We start from the raw sequence: 17,254 nt of genomic DNA on the forward strand, positions 1-17,254 counted from the left end.
TATCAGATATGTGCAATGAACAAAGGTGATATTAGTGGGAATTTTGCAAGCTTAAATGTTTATATTAGATAATAAGAAAGAGGGGCACCTGAACAGTTCAGTGGTTGAGCATCTACCTTAGGCTCAGTTCATGATCCCTGGTCCTAGGATCGAGTCCCATGATGGGCTTCTCCCAAGGAGCCTGTTTCTCCCTTTGCCTATGTCACTGCTTCTCTCTGTGCCTTTCATGAATAAACAAAAATAAAATCTTTAAAAAAAAGAAGAAGAAAGATTAGAAAGTAGAGAACCAAGTGTCTTAGAAATTCCAAAAAACAATAGAATGTACATAAGAATGGAGCCAAAAGTCGATCTTTTTGAAAATCTTAAAACTGATTACCAGTTTGATTTTTTTAAAGAGAAAAGGTAAGATTTAAGATTTAACTTAACTTTTAAGATTTAAAAGTCATTTACAACTATAAATATAGGCTATGTTTTAAAGATATTGAGAGAATAGGGGCATCTAAGTGGTTGAGTTGATGAAGTGTCTGATTCCTAATTTCAGCTCTGGTCATGATTTAAAGATCCTGAGATTGACCCGTGTCAGGCTCCCTGCTAAGTGGGGAGTCTGCTTCTCCCTCTCCTCTGCCCTTTCCCCACTCCTGCTATCTCACTGTCTCTCTCTCTCAAATAAATAAGTAAATTTTTTTTTTTTTTAAAATCAAGACCAGAGCAAAGATATCTTGTATCACTGCTTCCACTGAATAGGTACTTCTTGTTCTGGCCTGTGTAGTAAGAAAAAGAAATAAATGTTATAAGAAGTGTAAAGAAAGAGACGACATTTTCATATGCACAAAGTTAGCCAAGTAGTTTCTCTGCCTAAACTGATTCTAAAATTTATATGGAAGAATGGATAGTCCAGAATAGTTGAGATATTTTTGAAGAAAAGGAATGGGGTGGAGCACATTGGTGCCACCATCTCTACTACAAAATCCGTTTTGAACTATGGTAGTTAAGACAGTGAGGTATTGGCACAAGGATATAAATGTGTGACCAGGGAACCCAGAAATATGGAAAACGTGTCTAAGATTAAAGTGGCATTTAAGATTGGTAAGGAAATGATAGACTATTAATTAATTAGTTGTGGGTTCATTAACGTCACTCAGAATAACAACATTGGATCCCAGTATCACTGCAATATGAGTATCAATTCCAAATAGATTAAAAACTTGATTTGAAAAGCAAAAGTTACGGATGCCTGGGTGGCTCAGCAGATTAGCGCCTGCCTTTGGCCAGGGTGTGATCCTGGAGTCCTGGGATGGAGTCCCACATCAGGCTCCCTGCACGGAGCCTGCTTCTCCCTCTGCCTAGGTCTCTGCCTCTCTCTTTCTGTGTCTTTCATCAATCAATAAATAAAATCTTAAAAAAAAAAAGAAAAAGTCAAGATTCTTGGACAAAATCATAGGAAGATATCTTGAAGACAGTGATACAGAGAAGAATTTCTCATACAAGATATGAGGCACAATTCATAAAGAAAAAGATTGATAAATTCAACCATTTAAAACTTCTACACAACAAAAGAAACCATTTAAGTAAGGCAAGTCACAGACTGGGAGAAGATACAATAATATATAACTATAATATATATATAACATATAACCATAATAAATAATGAATATCCCCAAAATATAAAGATCTCTTGATGCAATCCAACAGTTCCGTATATGTGATATGCTTTACAGCAAGAACAAGAAGTACCTATTCAGTAAACTTAAGATTGACATTTTTACTGTGTAAATCTATGTATTTTAAATCTATAAATCTATATTGTATAGATTTAAAATAAGATGATGTGGCTAGAGAGAGAACTAGTGGAATTAGTTGAATAGTCAAATAGAAATGAAGAAATTATCTGAAATGCAACTCAGATATTCAGACATAGAAACTGTGAGCAATGAAGAGACATAGAGGACAGACTTAGAAGTTCTAAGAAGTATTGAATCAGAGTTCCAGAAAGAAAAGATTGAGGCAGAGGAAATATTTGAAGAGATAATAACTAAGTCTTTTCCAAAACTTATAAACAGGGGTACTCATGCTGGAGCATAATTTGTGAATACTTCCTTAAAGTTGAGTATGTGCATTTCCCAACAACCCAGCAATCTTTCCCCTAGGTATGTATATACCACCAGTAATTTCTCACACACAAGTTCAAGGTAACCTGTACAAGAATATTCACGGTGTTAGTGTTTGTGATGGGAAAATACTGGAAATATTCATCAATACAAGAGAAGATAAATTATGATATACCCACGTAAAATACTAACATGTGCCACTAAATATTAATAAACTGGAGCTATGTATGTCAACACAAATAAATCTTGCAAAGATACTGAGGGATAAACCAAGTTAAAGAAAGCATATGGTATGATACCATTCATTTAAGAGGTACAAATATGATAAACATCAAATAAATACAAATATATTTGTATGATATAAGTATATTTTATAAGATAAATACAAACACATTTGTATAAGATATGAGTATATTTTATAAGATAAATACAAATATATTTGTATAAAATATAAGTATAAAGTATAAGTATAGGGGGACCTGGGTGGCTCAGTGGTTGAGCATCTGCCTTCGGCTCAGGTCATGATCCTGGAGTCCTGGGATCGAGTCCCACATCGGGTTCCATGCAGGGAGCCTGCTTCTCCCTCTGCCTGTGTCTCCGCCTCTCTCTCTGTGCCTCTCATGAATAAATAAATAAAATCCATTTTTTTTAAGTATAAGTATAAAGAAATGCTCAGAAGTAAACACCAAACTCGGGATGGCAATTTCCTGCAGGCGGCGTGGAGAGAGGCAGAGTTGCTATCAGGAAAGGAGCACGTAGAGGTCTTTAATTGTATTGGTAACGCTCTATTTCTTGAGAGTAAAAGGCTCGCAAGATCCTTACATCACTCTTGATGGCCTTTTTCATGCCTGAAATATTCCAAAATCCATTTTTTTAAGCAGCTAAAGGCCTTCGAGATATAACTGAGGATGCCCAAGAAATGGGGTTATTTTAACTGGAATGTTAATATAGAACTCTCTAGAGACATCTAAAGATTCATAAAATACAGTCTATCCGTGTGTTATTCTTGACTCTTCATCTTCCTTTCTGCCCCCAGAAGACACTGATTTTCCCCTGGACTGGCAATAGCACGTCTCCATGGCATGCGTGTTCTCCTTTCCCCTTACCACAGTCACTGTGTCCTCAGCTTACAAACATTCTCAAACCTCAAATGCCCTTGATAAAAATAAATAAATAAATAAATAAATAAATAAATAAATAAGGCACTCCTGTCACTGACACCTGCTGTGACCCCCCTGCCTTCCCACTCACCCCGAGTTCTTAGAGGAGCTGCTCACACTTCCTACCTCTGGCCCATCACCTCTACTTGCCCCGTAAACCACTTTCCACTTGGCTGGGAGAGCTGACATTTGCGTTACAACAACTCCTTGAAAGTCAAATTCCAAGTTACTTTTCTGTCTGATAGACACCGGTTGCACCTGACTCTGCTGACCTCTATCAGCTCCCTGAGGCCTGTCATCCCCTTGGCTCTGCGACCCTCAATGTTCCTTGTTCTCCTCGCACCTCTTACTCCTCCCCTGTTTGCTTCATAGTCTCTGCATTAGTCGTTTTTCTTTAAATCAGGTGACTGAATGTGCACGGGTGCATTTCTGAATTCTCTGTTCTGTTCATATCCTTGTTGCAGAACCACGCAATCTTTTTTTTTTTTTAAGATTTGTTGATTTGAGGGACCCCGGGGTGGCTCAGGAGTTGAGCGTCTGTCTGCTTTTGGCTCAGGGCGTGATCCCGGGCTGTAGGATCAAGTCCCACGTCGGGCTCCCTGCATGGAGCCTGCTTCTCCCTCTGCCTGTGTCTCTGCCTCTCTCTGTGTGTCTCTCATGAATAAATAAATAAAATCTTAAAAAATAAGATAAAATAAATAGATGAAATCTTTAAAAACAAATAGAACTTACCAGTTATGTGAAAGGTAAGTAGGTTTACTTTTCTCTATTTCAGTTTTCTGTTCTATAAAAAGGGATAATAATATCAAATGCATAGGAATTGCAGGAGATATTGAATAAAAATAATTATAATAAGCACATATATTGCCTGTGTCTCTGCCTCTCTCTCTCTCTCTCTCTCTCTGATGAATAGGTAAATAAAACCTTAAAAAATGATTTATTTATTTGCAAGAGAGAGAGCCTACAAGTGAGGGAAGGGGCAGAGTGCGCGAGTCCCCAATCTGACTATGTACTGAGCAGGGAGCCCCAAGCTGGGCTCAATGAGATCATGACCTGAGCAGGACCCAAAAGTCAGAGGCCCAACCAACTGAGCCACCCAGGCACCCCCAGAACCACGTGATCTTAATTACCATATCTTCGTAGTTGACCTGAATATAGGATAATAGAAGATCTCCAGCTTCAGGATTGTTTTGGCTGGCATAAGGCTCTTTGAAATATTTTTTCCCTAGATCTGTCTCCAGAATTTTTTGGAAATCTTTGAAATTCTGAAGTCTGAGAATATCTGACTTACTTATTCTCACTCATGTTAAGGATTAATTTAGAGGACAGCTTCTTCAGAAACCCGCCTATCTTCCCCACTGCCGTGCTTAGCTTTCCATCTCATATGTGCTCGTGATTCTCAGGGCTCATTTTTCCCTAGATATATTTTTGGGACTAATAATAATTATGTATGTGCTTATTATAATTATTTGTATTCAATATCTCCTGCAATTCCTATGCATTTGATATTATTATCCCTTTTAATAGAGCAGAAAACTGGGATAGAGAAAAGTAAACCTACTTGCCTTTCACACAACTGGTAAGTTTTATTTGTTTTCAAAGATTTCATCTATTTATTTTATCTTATTTTTTAAGATTTTATTTATTTATTCATGAGAGACACAGAGAGAGAGGCAGAGACACAGGCAGAGGGAGAAGCAGGCCCCATGCAGGGAGCCCCATGTGGGACTCGATCCCACCCCAAGCTGAAGGCGGATGCTCAACCACCGAGCCACCCAGGCATCCCTATGGCCTTTCTATTCAAAGTGTGGTCCTCAGATGAGCAGCATTGACGCTATCAGGGAGCTTGTTGAAAACGCGGAATCCTGGGCTGCAGCCCAGACCTCCTGAATCAGAATCTGCATTTTTAACAAGATCCCCCAGGTGATTCGTGTGCACTTTAAAGCTTTAACGTTCTGCTTCACGAAGCAGGCACTATTACCGTCTGCTTGAAGAAACTTGCTGAGGGCACACAATTTGGAGTTAGCGGAGCCAGAATCCCGATCCAGGATCTGATCGACTCCAAGACCCCCACGCTCCTGACAACTCCTCCAAAAGGCCTCACGGTAGATCCCATCACCCTGTAAGCCAGGGGTTTGCTATATGGACAACTGCCCTGTGTTTAAAGAGAGGTGGTGAAAGTCTTCCGTGATTCTGAAAAAGAGGCTCTGGAACAGGTTTCTCCACCAGGGCAGCATTGCTCCATCACAGCTCCAACTGTTCGGCCCTCTGGTTCCCCTGAATGATTGAGAATACCTTAGGAGATGGGACCATTGCCCTGTTTGTTTTCACGTCTCCAGAAATGAACACAGCAGCTGGCACATAACATAGGATGTGCTCCTTACGTGCTCATTAACGAACCAACAATAGACCTGTTTGTTCAAGGGATCCGTATAGACTGTGGGCAGTTAAGTGAAAGCTGATGTTATTTTGCAATAAAGGAGGGTGCAGGGGCTTTCTCTGGCGTTTGCCCCGAGCCCAGAGGTTCAGCTTGCGGAAAACCAACGACTGAAGCTGCTCTTGGTTTGTCAGCGAGGCTTATCTCTCCACGCAGGCAGCCCCCAACCTCAGCCAAGCGATGGGACTTCCTGAGAAACGCTCTCCTTTCCTTCCCAGCTCTGGAGCACAGCTCCTCTGTGGCTGTAATAAACCCTCCACCCGATTCATGAAGGACGGGACCTGCGACGTGCTCGGCGCTGGAGCTCCAGGTTTCTGTGGTCCCGACTTTTCTTCTTTTCTTTTCTTTTCTTTTCTTTTCTTTTCTTTTCTTTTCTTTTCTTTTCTTTTCTTTTCTTTTCTTCTCTTCTCTTTTCTTTTCTTTTCTTCTTTTCTTTCTTTTCTTTTTTCTTTTCTTTTCTTTCTTTTCTTCTTTCCTTTTCTCTTTTCTTCTTCTTCTTCTTCTTCTTCTTCTTCTTCCTTCTTCTTCTTCTTCTTCTTCTTCTTCTTCTTCTTCTTCTTCTTCTTCTTCTTCTTCTTCTTCCTCTATCGATTATATCTCCTCTCTTCCTCCTCAAGAGCTAAGGAGAGGAGAACATGGACACGCAGCGATGGTTAGTGGTTAGAGCAACCAGATGCCCTGGTTTCCCGGGACCCGCTCTGTTTATGCCTGCTGTCCTGGCATAGTTAATAAAAACATCCTCTTTCACCATCAAAAATGTCTCTGTTTGGGGGCAGCCCGGGTGGCTCAGCAGTTTAGCGCCACCTTCAGCCCAGGGTGTGATCCTGGGATCCGGGATGGAGTCCCACATCGGGCTCCCTGCATGGAGCCTGCTTCTCCCTCTGCCTGTGTCTCTGCCTCTCTCTCTCTGCATCTCTCTGTGTCTGTCATGGATAAAGAAATAAATAAAATCTTTCAAAAAAAAAAGTCTCTGTTTGGATGACAAATGAGATGCTCACCGGAGTCACTGGGACCTAGGGATGGTCCTGAAGTTAGCTCAGGAGCCAGGACAGGGCCAGCCCCTCACGCAAGGACCTGCTCTCTGGACTGGAATGTCGCCTGTTGTTGGCTCTTTCTCAAAGTGTGGTCTTCAGGCCACCTGCTGCCGTCAGCTATGGGGCTGCCCCACTTCGGCCTCCTCGGCCTCCTCGGCCAGCAGCAGGCACGTCCTTTCCCCCAGAGCCCCAGTCGGACCCCCTGCGTGCACCTGAGCTTCCCCCCCAAAGACCCCCAAGGACCTTCTCTTCCCCCCGGCACACGTCCCCTGACCCTGAGCACCCAAATCCTTAGCTCTCAGTCTCAAGGCCTCCAGCCTCCCATTGTCCTTAGGCAGTGGCCCAAATACCACCCTTTTCTGCACCCCACGGTGCTATTATTAGGTGGTTTCGTCAGAAACTAGAAGTGCAACCCCTGGCGGCCCTTTGATCCCCCCTGTGAGTGAGCGGAGGAGAGAATTGCCGGAAGGGACGGCCCAGCCTGAGGCTGGATGGTCTGGCTGGCTTTCCTCTGGGCTCCGGGGGACTGCAGGCCAGCAGGAAAGAGCTGAGCTATTCTTAGCCAAGGTGTGGGAGCCTGGCAGGAGCTCCAGGCGCTGCCCCAAGGGTCAGAGACAGGAACTGGCCACCCACTTTGGCTGCTTCCCCCCACCTCCTTTGGCTGCCCCTCACCCCAGGAAATGACCACCACACTCCCCCAACTGCGGCTGGGACTCGGGCCACCCCCTCGGTCCCCTCAGCAGCACGCAGGGCTTGGCCTCCCTCTTCCTGGGCAGTGTGGGGGGCAGTTAGCACCCGTCTCAGTGCCCAGGCAGAACCCTATCATTCCACAGGTGCCAAGGCCACGCTCCAGAGCTGGGAAGGGACTGGTCCGGGCCTATCTGGACACTCAGGGTCTGACTCAGACCCTGACCAGTGCCAGGCAGTGTCCTAGGTTATGGGAGCTGTGAGGTTGGGCTAAGGGTTCCAAACACCAGTCAGAAGGCATGGGCCATCTGCCACAACAACCTCATAAGTCCTCAGGAAACCGATAGAAAAACAGGAGAAGGTCACCAACTGTACTTCTGTAGCAAGGGCTTCCTTTTGAGTTTATGCTCTTCTTAACTTGAGGTTATAAAAAGGAAGACCTTATTTTTATGAAATGACTATACCTAGCATAGGATAATTCTCTGTCAGACTCTAACCTTAAAATATCTTTGATTGATGTGTGAAATAAAAATATATTTGTGAACCAATAAAGCAGAGAATACTGACAAGAAAATAAAGCCATAGTTCGTTCATTCATTCAGGAAATATCCAGAGGGTCTGCTATGGGCCTGCATTGCACCAGGGCACAAATGAGGCTTCCATCCTCATGCTGCTTATAGCCAAATGGGGATGACAGGTGATAAACAAGAAATGTGTGACTGTAAAATGGGATAGGTACTACGAATGGAGGTTTTATTCACTCATTTATTTATTTATTTTAAGATTTTATGTATTTATTTATGAGAGACACACAAAGAGAGCCAGAGACATAGGCAGAGGGAGAAGCAGGCTCCCTGCAGAGAACCGGATCCAGGACTCGATCCAGGACCCCAGGATCATGACCTGAGCCAAAGGCAGATGCTCAACCCCTGAGCCACCCAGGTGCTCCACGACTGAGATTTTAAAAAGATGGTTCCTCAAGACACAATGGAAGGGACTTGGGTGGGGTGGGCTTAGTTTCAGTCGGGCAGGTGCGGAAAACCAGAAGGTGAGGAGCCAGCTTACAGGGGGGCTGTAATCAGCTGGGAGGAGCAGTCAGGCAAAGGGACAGCTCAGGTGGAGACCTGAGGTTGGAAGAGACCTTGGCAAGATTTAGGAACCTGAGACAGCCAGTGACAGGGACTGGGGGTAAAGGGGCCAGCCTGAGAGCCCAGGCTGACAGGCAAGGTGAAGCCCAGCCCCTTTAGATCTGATTGGCCACAGTGAGCAGTTTGCACTTTGCTTTGGAGCAAAGGGAAGTCATTGAAAGGTATTCAGTGAGGGAATGAAATGGCCCAGTTTTCATTTTAAACATGTTATCCCTGCCTGCTGCGTGAAGAATGAACAGGGAAAACTCCAGAATGGTCCGAGGGAGACCAGATCAGAGGCCGCTGGTGTTCTGAGAGAAAAATGCAGGAGATACAGAGAAGCAGTAGACTTTCCTGAAGATTATGTTCTACTTGTGAGCAAACACACACACACACACACACACACACACACACACACACGCAATGAGTCAGATTATTTGGCAAATTCAATAAAGTCATATGTTTGGACACAGATTTTTGGAGACAAGAGCTGAGTACACTCCAGGACCTTCCCACTCCCTCTTGAGTTCTAATCCTCTGGTTTTACTGTGGGGTCTTCAGATGGTCCCTGCACTTGCTCCACTAGGTCAACACGTCCTGGAGACTGCCCCTGTCCCCAACCAGCCCTTCCAAAGCTCCCCGGTTTGGATGTGGCCATCTCTGGAGAAAACACACATCTGGGAAGCAGCTGCCTGGCTACTCTCGCAAAATCATCGTCTAATCCAGTTGAAGCTGGAGTGGAGTGAAGGCGTGGAGGACTAAGGAAAAACATGAAGCCTGTCCAAGATGGGATCTGGGTAGAGTGTCAGGGGCACCACCCCATCTTTGGAGACATGCCTCCAGGGTAGCCCTTGGGATTTCAACTGGCCTTTGTGTCTTCCTCTGATCCCTCCAAAACCAGATGTGTCCCACAGCTGTGTACCATCTGCTACCCTCCACCCCAGAGGAGGCTACAGTTCGGGGGTTAAGGAAGTGAGGCAAAGACAGTGACTCTTCTTTGGCTCTGGAGGGTGAATTGCAAGGATGAGTCTGGACTTCCCACGAAGTAGGCAAATGGCCTGGACTCCATTTGCACGGTGGCTCCCCCAAAACTCTCTCCTGGTGTGGAAAAAATTTTAAAGGAAACTCCATGTCCTGGGGCTTCCAAACTCCTTTCCTACTGAATGGTTCATAGACTCTGGCTTAGAGACTTCTTCTTTCCTGTTCGTGCTACTCCCCACTCCTCTTCCTTCCTCCACACCCTGAGCACTTGCACCCTGAGTTCCCAAACCTGGATTGTTATAAGTCTAGCAGCATCTAGTCAGGCTGACATGCAATCCTCCCCAAAGGAAGAGTACTGTACTCCCATCCAGTAGATGATGTTATCAGCCCCCTCCCTGAGCTCAGAAGTTTGGTGCAGCCCAGACATATGGATCGTTTTAGAGACTCATGCAATTTGGCAAGCCTGTTTCACACCCTCCAAGCCCTGCCGCTCTGACACTGCTCTGCTGGGAGTGCACCAGGAGAGAGAATGAGCAGATCTGGCCAGGCTCCTCTATTCTTGTTCTTCCCTGGTCACTTCTCCTGGCAACTAACTCTCTACCCAATCTGGAAAACAAAAATTGTTTCTTTCCTCATTCAGTCTTTGGCTAAAAACTGAAAGAAGTTGAGAGAGAAGGAGAGAGGGACAGAGAAAAAGAGAGGGGGACAGAAAGAGTGAGAGATGAGAGAAAGAAAGAACGTAGAACTATAGGGGCCAGTTGCCCAAGACAAAAACTAGGAGCTCCGTAACCAGCTATGTACTCAGCCTTGCTCCTCCTCCTCTTCTCCATCTCTAGCCACTCCAGGGAGATCTTTTGCATCCATCAAGTATGTGTGGTTGGTGCTGCTGGATTGTGCAGTGCACCACCTGAGCACTATCTACTTCAACCCTCCTCCTCCATCAGGTGCTTCACCTTGAGCCTTCATCTTGACGAGTAAATCCAGCCTTGCTCTGTATGTTCCAAAGTGATGAAAAATGTCTCTACGGAGACAAAAAGAGGTCTCTGAACCTTTGCAAGTTCACATTTACCCCTTTTACCCAGCTAGATGCATCGGAGCCTGGCCTCTCTTGGAGGAAAGGGAGCTTTCTTGCTGCCCCTAAAAGAAGGAACATCTTCCTTGCTCAGAAGGCAGCAGCCAGAACTGCCAAGAAAAATAATTCTGGCACTCGGAGGTCTTCTCCCAGTATAAGACCCCTGGTGACCCCCCAGCTAGGGAGTGTGCAAATTTTGAACCCTAAAGGGTGAGGCCATCTTGGATGAAGATGCTAAACTAGGAGAGTTCCCCAAAATTCCCAGGAATTGGGGCACTCTTAAGCCAACCCCACACCCTCTGCCTCCGAGGTGGTCTCTTCCAGGCCACAGGTCCAACGCAGGAGTTGAGAAGTGGGAGAAATGAGAAGTGAGGAATGCTTAGCCCTTTTCTTCCAGAGCCAGGGCTGGACCAAGCACCTTATTTTATTTTTGATGGTTTTAAGACAGAAAAGACCTCTACACAAAGCATAAGAGTCAATAGCTTAGGACAGATGTTTCCTTTCCAGCCACATTTTCCTGCCCTGAGTTAAAAATAGCCACCCTCTTTGCTTTGGCTTCCATAAGATGTATGTTATTAACGCTCTCCATTTGGGTTTGCAGAGATGAAGATTGATGGGTCTCTGGATTTTCAAGCCTATTGGCCTATGAACTAGATGCGATATTGTGTGTGAAGTGATCCAGCCCCTTGAGGAGGGTGCTTCCTGGGCCCCCTAATGAAGGAAATTGCTTCCCTACATCTACCTTCAGGTAGCGTCACACAGTATTTCCAAGCGAAAAAGGCAGTTTGCTAAGTGGCTCCACTTTTGTTTCTCCATAAATCCTTCATCTTGGAATTTTCTTGAATCAATTACACTCTGACCCCCAGGGTAGCCTGGACCTCCTTTGATAGTCTGGCTTTAATGCAAACATAAACACTATCCACCAGCATTCATGAGCAATGCTCAGCTAGGCCTCTGCTGTGAGGAAGATTTATTGAAAGCCTAGAAAGGACGCAAGGGAAATGAGCAGAGACAATACCAGAAGCACAGCCACACTCATGGATGCAAACAATGGATGTCTGACCCTTCTCAGGGCACTGCTTCCCAGGACTTAACAGAGCCTTATCCAAGTCGTCCTCATCACAGACGTGTTCCTCCTTTAGCCAAGCTGTGTGCAGTGATCACAAGGCTGCTCCCATAGACAACCCAGGACCTAGCAGAGCTAAAAGAAAGGACTATACGAATTGATTATATGCGGTGCCTTTTACCTTCTCAAAACGAAAATGGTTTTGCTTATTATCTTTGTAAAAGTAATACACAGCTATTGTAAAAACCAAATGCACAGGCTGCCCACAGAAGTGGAAAAGAAAGTGAAATTTAGCCATAACTTTGCCACCAGAGACAATCATTGTGTACGTGCAGGATGCATGTTATCACTTCACACAATAAAATAGCATCACACGGTGACATGCTTTTTTTCCCACTTACGTATCATCAGCTCTTAACAGCTGCAACAATGCACAGAAGAGGTGTGTGCAAGTCTAGCTGAACTATCAGAGCCTTGCCCTCTGACTGAAGAGCTTGTCCCTTAGGAACAAAACTGAGATTGTGGCCCAAGGCCAATACTTGGAGGGCAAGGGAAAATGAGACGTCACATTTTCTTCCTCTTTTCTAACCATCATTATATTTTTGCCTTTAATGATATCCCAAGGGGCCTGTGAAAGATTATCTTGGGCGCCTGCACTGGGTGGTCAGCCCGAACTCACTCCCTTCTAAGGACAGCCCCGCCCACTCAAATGCAATGGAGGGATGTTATCTCAATATATAGTTCATGTATACATACATATACAGCCAAAAGTAATTTGAAAACTTCTGTAATTAAAAAAATTTGTAACAAATTAAGACACAAATCATTCACAAGTGATGATTAAAAAGGGGACATACTCCAGATAAAGTGCAGATTAATGAGGCAGAAGGAATTTTATCAATAACAATTTGAGAACTTTGATAAATATGTAACTGCCTGGGAAAATAATAACACTTGCTCAAGAAGAAATGTTTTTAAACTGAGAACTCATAACAACTAATGGAATTAGCATTTTAAAATAGTCTCATGCTAAATACTGGGCCCAAATGATTTCATAGGCAAGTTCTAACAAATCTTTAAGGATGTAATCATCCCAATCTTGTAACAACTCTTCCTGAGGATAGAAGAGAGAAAAAGAAAAGAAATACTCTCCAACTCATTCTATAAGGACTTTATAACCCCAATACAAAAATCAAACAATGACATAGTGATGAAGGAAAAAATACAGGCTCATTTCATTTATGAATACAGAAGCAAAAATCATAAAGAGAAAATTGGACTCGCAAATTAAATTCTACAGTGTATAAAAATGATAATAAACCATGACAAAGTCGGGCTTATTGCAAAGTTGGTTTAATGTTAGAAAATCTATAAATGTAATTCACTATACTACCATAATAAAGGAGAAAAATATATATCATTTTGATAGATCAAGAGAAGACATTTAAAAAAATCATAGTAAGTTCATTATTAAAGAAAGCTTTTAGTTAATGAGGAATAGAAAGGAATGTGTTTAGCATGATACAAAGCACATATGAAAAATTAAGCACGGGGGATCCCTGGGTGGCGCAGCAGTTTGGCGCCTGCCTTTGACCCAGGGCGCGATCCTGGAGACCCGGGATCAAATCCCATGTCGGGTTCCCGGTGCATGGAGCCTGCTTCTCCCTCTGCCTGTGTCTCTGCCCCTCTCTCTCTCTCTCTCTCTCTCTCTGTGTGACTATCATAAATAAATAAAAATTAAAAAAAAAATTAAGCACGGCACCTCGGTGGCTCAGTTGGTTAAGCATCTGGCTTCGGCTCAGGTCATGATCCCCAGGTCCTGAGATCGAGTCTCACTCTGGGCTCCTTGCTCAGCGGGGAGCCTGCTCCTCCTTCCCCCTCTGCCATTCCACCTATTTGTGCTCTCTCTTTCTCTCTCTCTGTCAAATAAATAAATAAAATCTTTGAAAAAAAGATTTAAGCTAAACAAATATTAGCTTTTAAAATCTGGAGTGAGGCAAGGATGTATAGGATCACTACATCTTTAATCCTTGTAGTGAATGTTCTTGCCAGGACACTGCCTTAGCAAAGTAATAATTCAGCGGGAGAAGGATTAGAAAGAAGAAATAAAATTATCACTATATGCAGCTGATATGATCCTTTTACATAAAGAATCCAAAGAATCTACAAAAATAATAGGAGAATTTCGCAAGGTAGTTCAATAGAAGATTAATATTAAAAAATGAATTGTTTCATACACCAACAACAAAAATAATTAAAAAGAAGATACAATTTATAATAACATTAAAGGACATCCATCATCTAGGAATAAATCTACAAAAGATGAATTAAAACCACTGCAGGAAAATCAGAAGCCTTAAGGAAGACCCAAACAATGCGAAGCTATGCCAAATTCACTGAGGGAAAGATTTGGTTCTCTCCAGATTAATCTACAGAGAAGTTCTGATCGAAATCCCAAAGGCTATTTTGGGGGAAGAACCTGATAAGCAGATTCTAATATACAAGGAAGACTAAAGAGCTGAGAGTAGCCAGGCCACTTTTCTGAAGAAAATTAGGGTCTTCCCTTGCCCTACTCCTATCAGGACTTTCTGAAAGCTGTAGTAGAGAAGACGGTGGTAAAGGTAGTGGGACACATATGGTGACCAACAGATAGAGTCCAGGAGCGGGCCCTCCTTTATACAAAATATTGGAATATGATAAAATGGCATTTCAGGCCAGAAGGGAAAGCAGAACATACTCAGGAAACAGAGCAGGGAAAGTAGTTCTCTGTATGAAAAATATATGACATTGGATTAGTGCCAATTACTTACCCTGAGTCTCTTAGTCCCAACCCCACATTTCTATACTCTTCTCTAGAATGCGAGAGATAGTGCTGTGTTTGCTCCATTAGATGAGAATATTCAATTCCTCTCCAAAGGCCAAGCAAAGCAAACAGGATGGGCAAAATTCATCAGCTGGATTAACTACAGATAATAAGCAAACAAGTCTTGTGAGACATGGGCAGAATTCAGATGTGCTAAAAATAGTAAGAAGTTTCTAATCTGCAAAGACAGGTAAAAATAAACTAAATGGAATATATTGTAAAAAAAAAATGGAACAAACAAGAGTATTACTTACAGGTGGAAAGGGACAGAGATTAAGTCATAAATCACAAGGTAGAGAGCATACCACCTCAGGGCTGACAGCCGGGTCATTATCTACCTCAACTGTATACCTATTGGTGACACCATTCTGGTCCCTATACGCTCTGCCCCAGAAATGCTGGCAGAAGGGATGGCTGCACAGAACACTGACTAGCTGTGTGAGTAGACCTGTGACCAGGCCCACTTGCCCTTGCACCTCCCAACACAGCAAGCCTTGGCTGCGGCACTGGTTCCAACCATGTTCATCTACGAATCTCTTACTTAATGTCAGTTCTGGTCCTTACAACTAAACTGTCAGAGCATAACACAAGGCGGTGGGGTTCACTAACTCTGCTTGCTCCCTATCCCAAGCAGGTTAACCCACCCCAACCCTTTCCTCTTATTTATGGCTGTATGTTTTAAGTAGATTCAATAACCCTTGTGATCTGATCATTATAATTTGGCCTGAGCCTTCTTGGTCTGTGGCCTCTACAGCTGCCTGTGGTGTACCTGGAGGCTACCACTACGTGGACCTAACGTCCCCCAGGAGACTGGGGCTGGGCATCCACATGCTGTATTTTCCAGACCCCCTCCCCTTTCAGTGGGTTTCCAGTTAGATTCTCCCAAGAGGAGACACTGGAGAGAGATCGGGAGGCGAGAAGTCACTATGTGCAGCTGATAGGATCCTTTATATAGAAAATGCAAAGAATCTACAAACACTTCTGAGTTCAAGTCCTCGTGGCCTCCCTGTGGCATCTGAACACCCCTGCCACCAAGGCTCCCTCCCTGCTCAACTGAAATCTAAACCCTGAGGGCTTCCAAAGAGCCAAAACAAGTTCACAACGTGGGGAAAAGGTGTTGGTTCTAAGATGCGAAATTGGAAAATCAAAATGAACAAAAGTTTTATTAACTGTCCATAAAAGGCAAACTTAGCCAACTTGTAAACCACAATTCAACTCTTTAACAGTTTTATATGAATGCAATAAAGTTTGAATTATGAGAACCAAATGAAGAATGTACTTTAAAACTCAAAAAAATTTAAAATCATTTCCTTTTTCTTCTTCTTCTTTTTTCCATCAAAGAAGCTCCATTTAACATGAGATGAGGATCTATTTTAAATTGATTGATATGATGTGTGTGTGTGTGTGTGTGTGTGTGTGTGTGTGTGTGTGTTGGGGCTGAGGTGGGGCAATGTTTCATGGTAAGGGTGGTCATTAACTAGAGGTCCATAAAGGGCCTGACAGTGCCTCTCACTCTGGATCTTTCTGTTGGACCCTCCACTATGTGCAGTGCAGTTACCATCCTCTTCTAGCACCAGCTTATGTGATGAAGTAGGGGGGCAGAGACACCAAGGCGCAGCCAAGGAAGGCGAGAGCTTTGAAGAGACTGGAGAGTTTACCTCTGTTTGACTATGAGGTAACACAAGGCTGGGGCCCCAGGATGGATTTGTGGCCAGTGGCCAGACCAAACCCGAGGCTGTGGGTGGTTGGGAGAGCTTGTGTGTGCTTGAAGTGGTAAGTCTCAATGACCCTGGAGAATAGGAAGGGTAGTCAGTTACCACCTAGTGTCATAGCTGTGCTGCAGACTGGAGAACAGCTCTGGCTTCTTAGAGGAAGAGATGGGCTGGCCTCCCATCCCTCTACTCCTATTGTTTTCTCCCTGAAGTCTGCCATCCACTTTGCAGCTAGCAAGTTGTCTTTCTAAACTAGGGCTTTTTCTTCTTCTTCTTCTTCTTCTTTTTTTAAGATTATTTATTTATTCATGAGACACAGAGAGAGAGAGAGAGAGAGAGAGAGGCAGAGGGAGACATAGGCTCCATACAGGAAGCCCTATGTGGGACTCGATCCCAGGACCCCACCTCGATCACGCCCTGAGCCAAAGGCAGACGCTCAACCACCGAGCCACCCAGGCGTCCCAGGGCTTCTTGAACTCAGTGTGCATAAGAATCATGGACGGTGCCTACCATAAGTGCAGATTCCCGGACCTTAACCTTGATTCTGTGTAGACCACACTTTGAGAAGCTCTGCACCAAAGCTAGTCAAGAAATTCGAGTGCTAGAGACAAGTCCTTTCCTGCCTCCTGTGGTCCAGGGAGGGCAGACAAATGGCATTTGAAGTAATCAGAAGAAACGACTAAGAATGAAGGAAGAGTGGCTGCACCAGCTTGCATTCCCAAGTAGGGGAACATTAGAGAGGAAGACAAATCGTGGGGGACTCCTGACTCTGGGAAACAAAGGGTGGCAGAAGGGGAGGGGGGTGGGAGAATGGGGTGACTGAGTGATGAGCATTGAGGAAGGCACATGATGAGATGAGTGCTGGGTGTATACTCTATGGTGGCAAATTGAATTTAAATAAAATTCAAAAAATATTCTATCAAAAAAAAAAAAAAAGAATGAAGGAAGAGCCACATGGGCCAAATTGGTTTTCCAATCTAGCAAGGATTGTAGGCTCTTGTATTCTT

Source organism: Canis lupus, chromosome 6 (genome assembly GCF_048164855.1).
Source record: "Canis lupus baileyi chromosome 6, mCanLup2.hap1, whole genome shotgun sequence".
Classification (NCBI taxonomy): domain Eukaryota; kingdom Metazoa; phylum Chordata; class Mammalia; order Carnivora; family Canidae; genus Canis; species Canis lupus.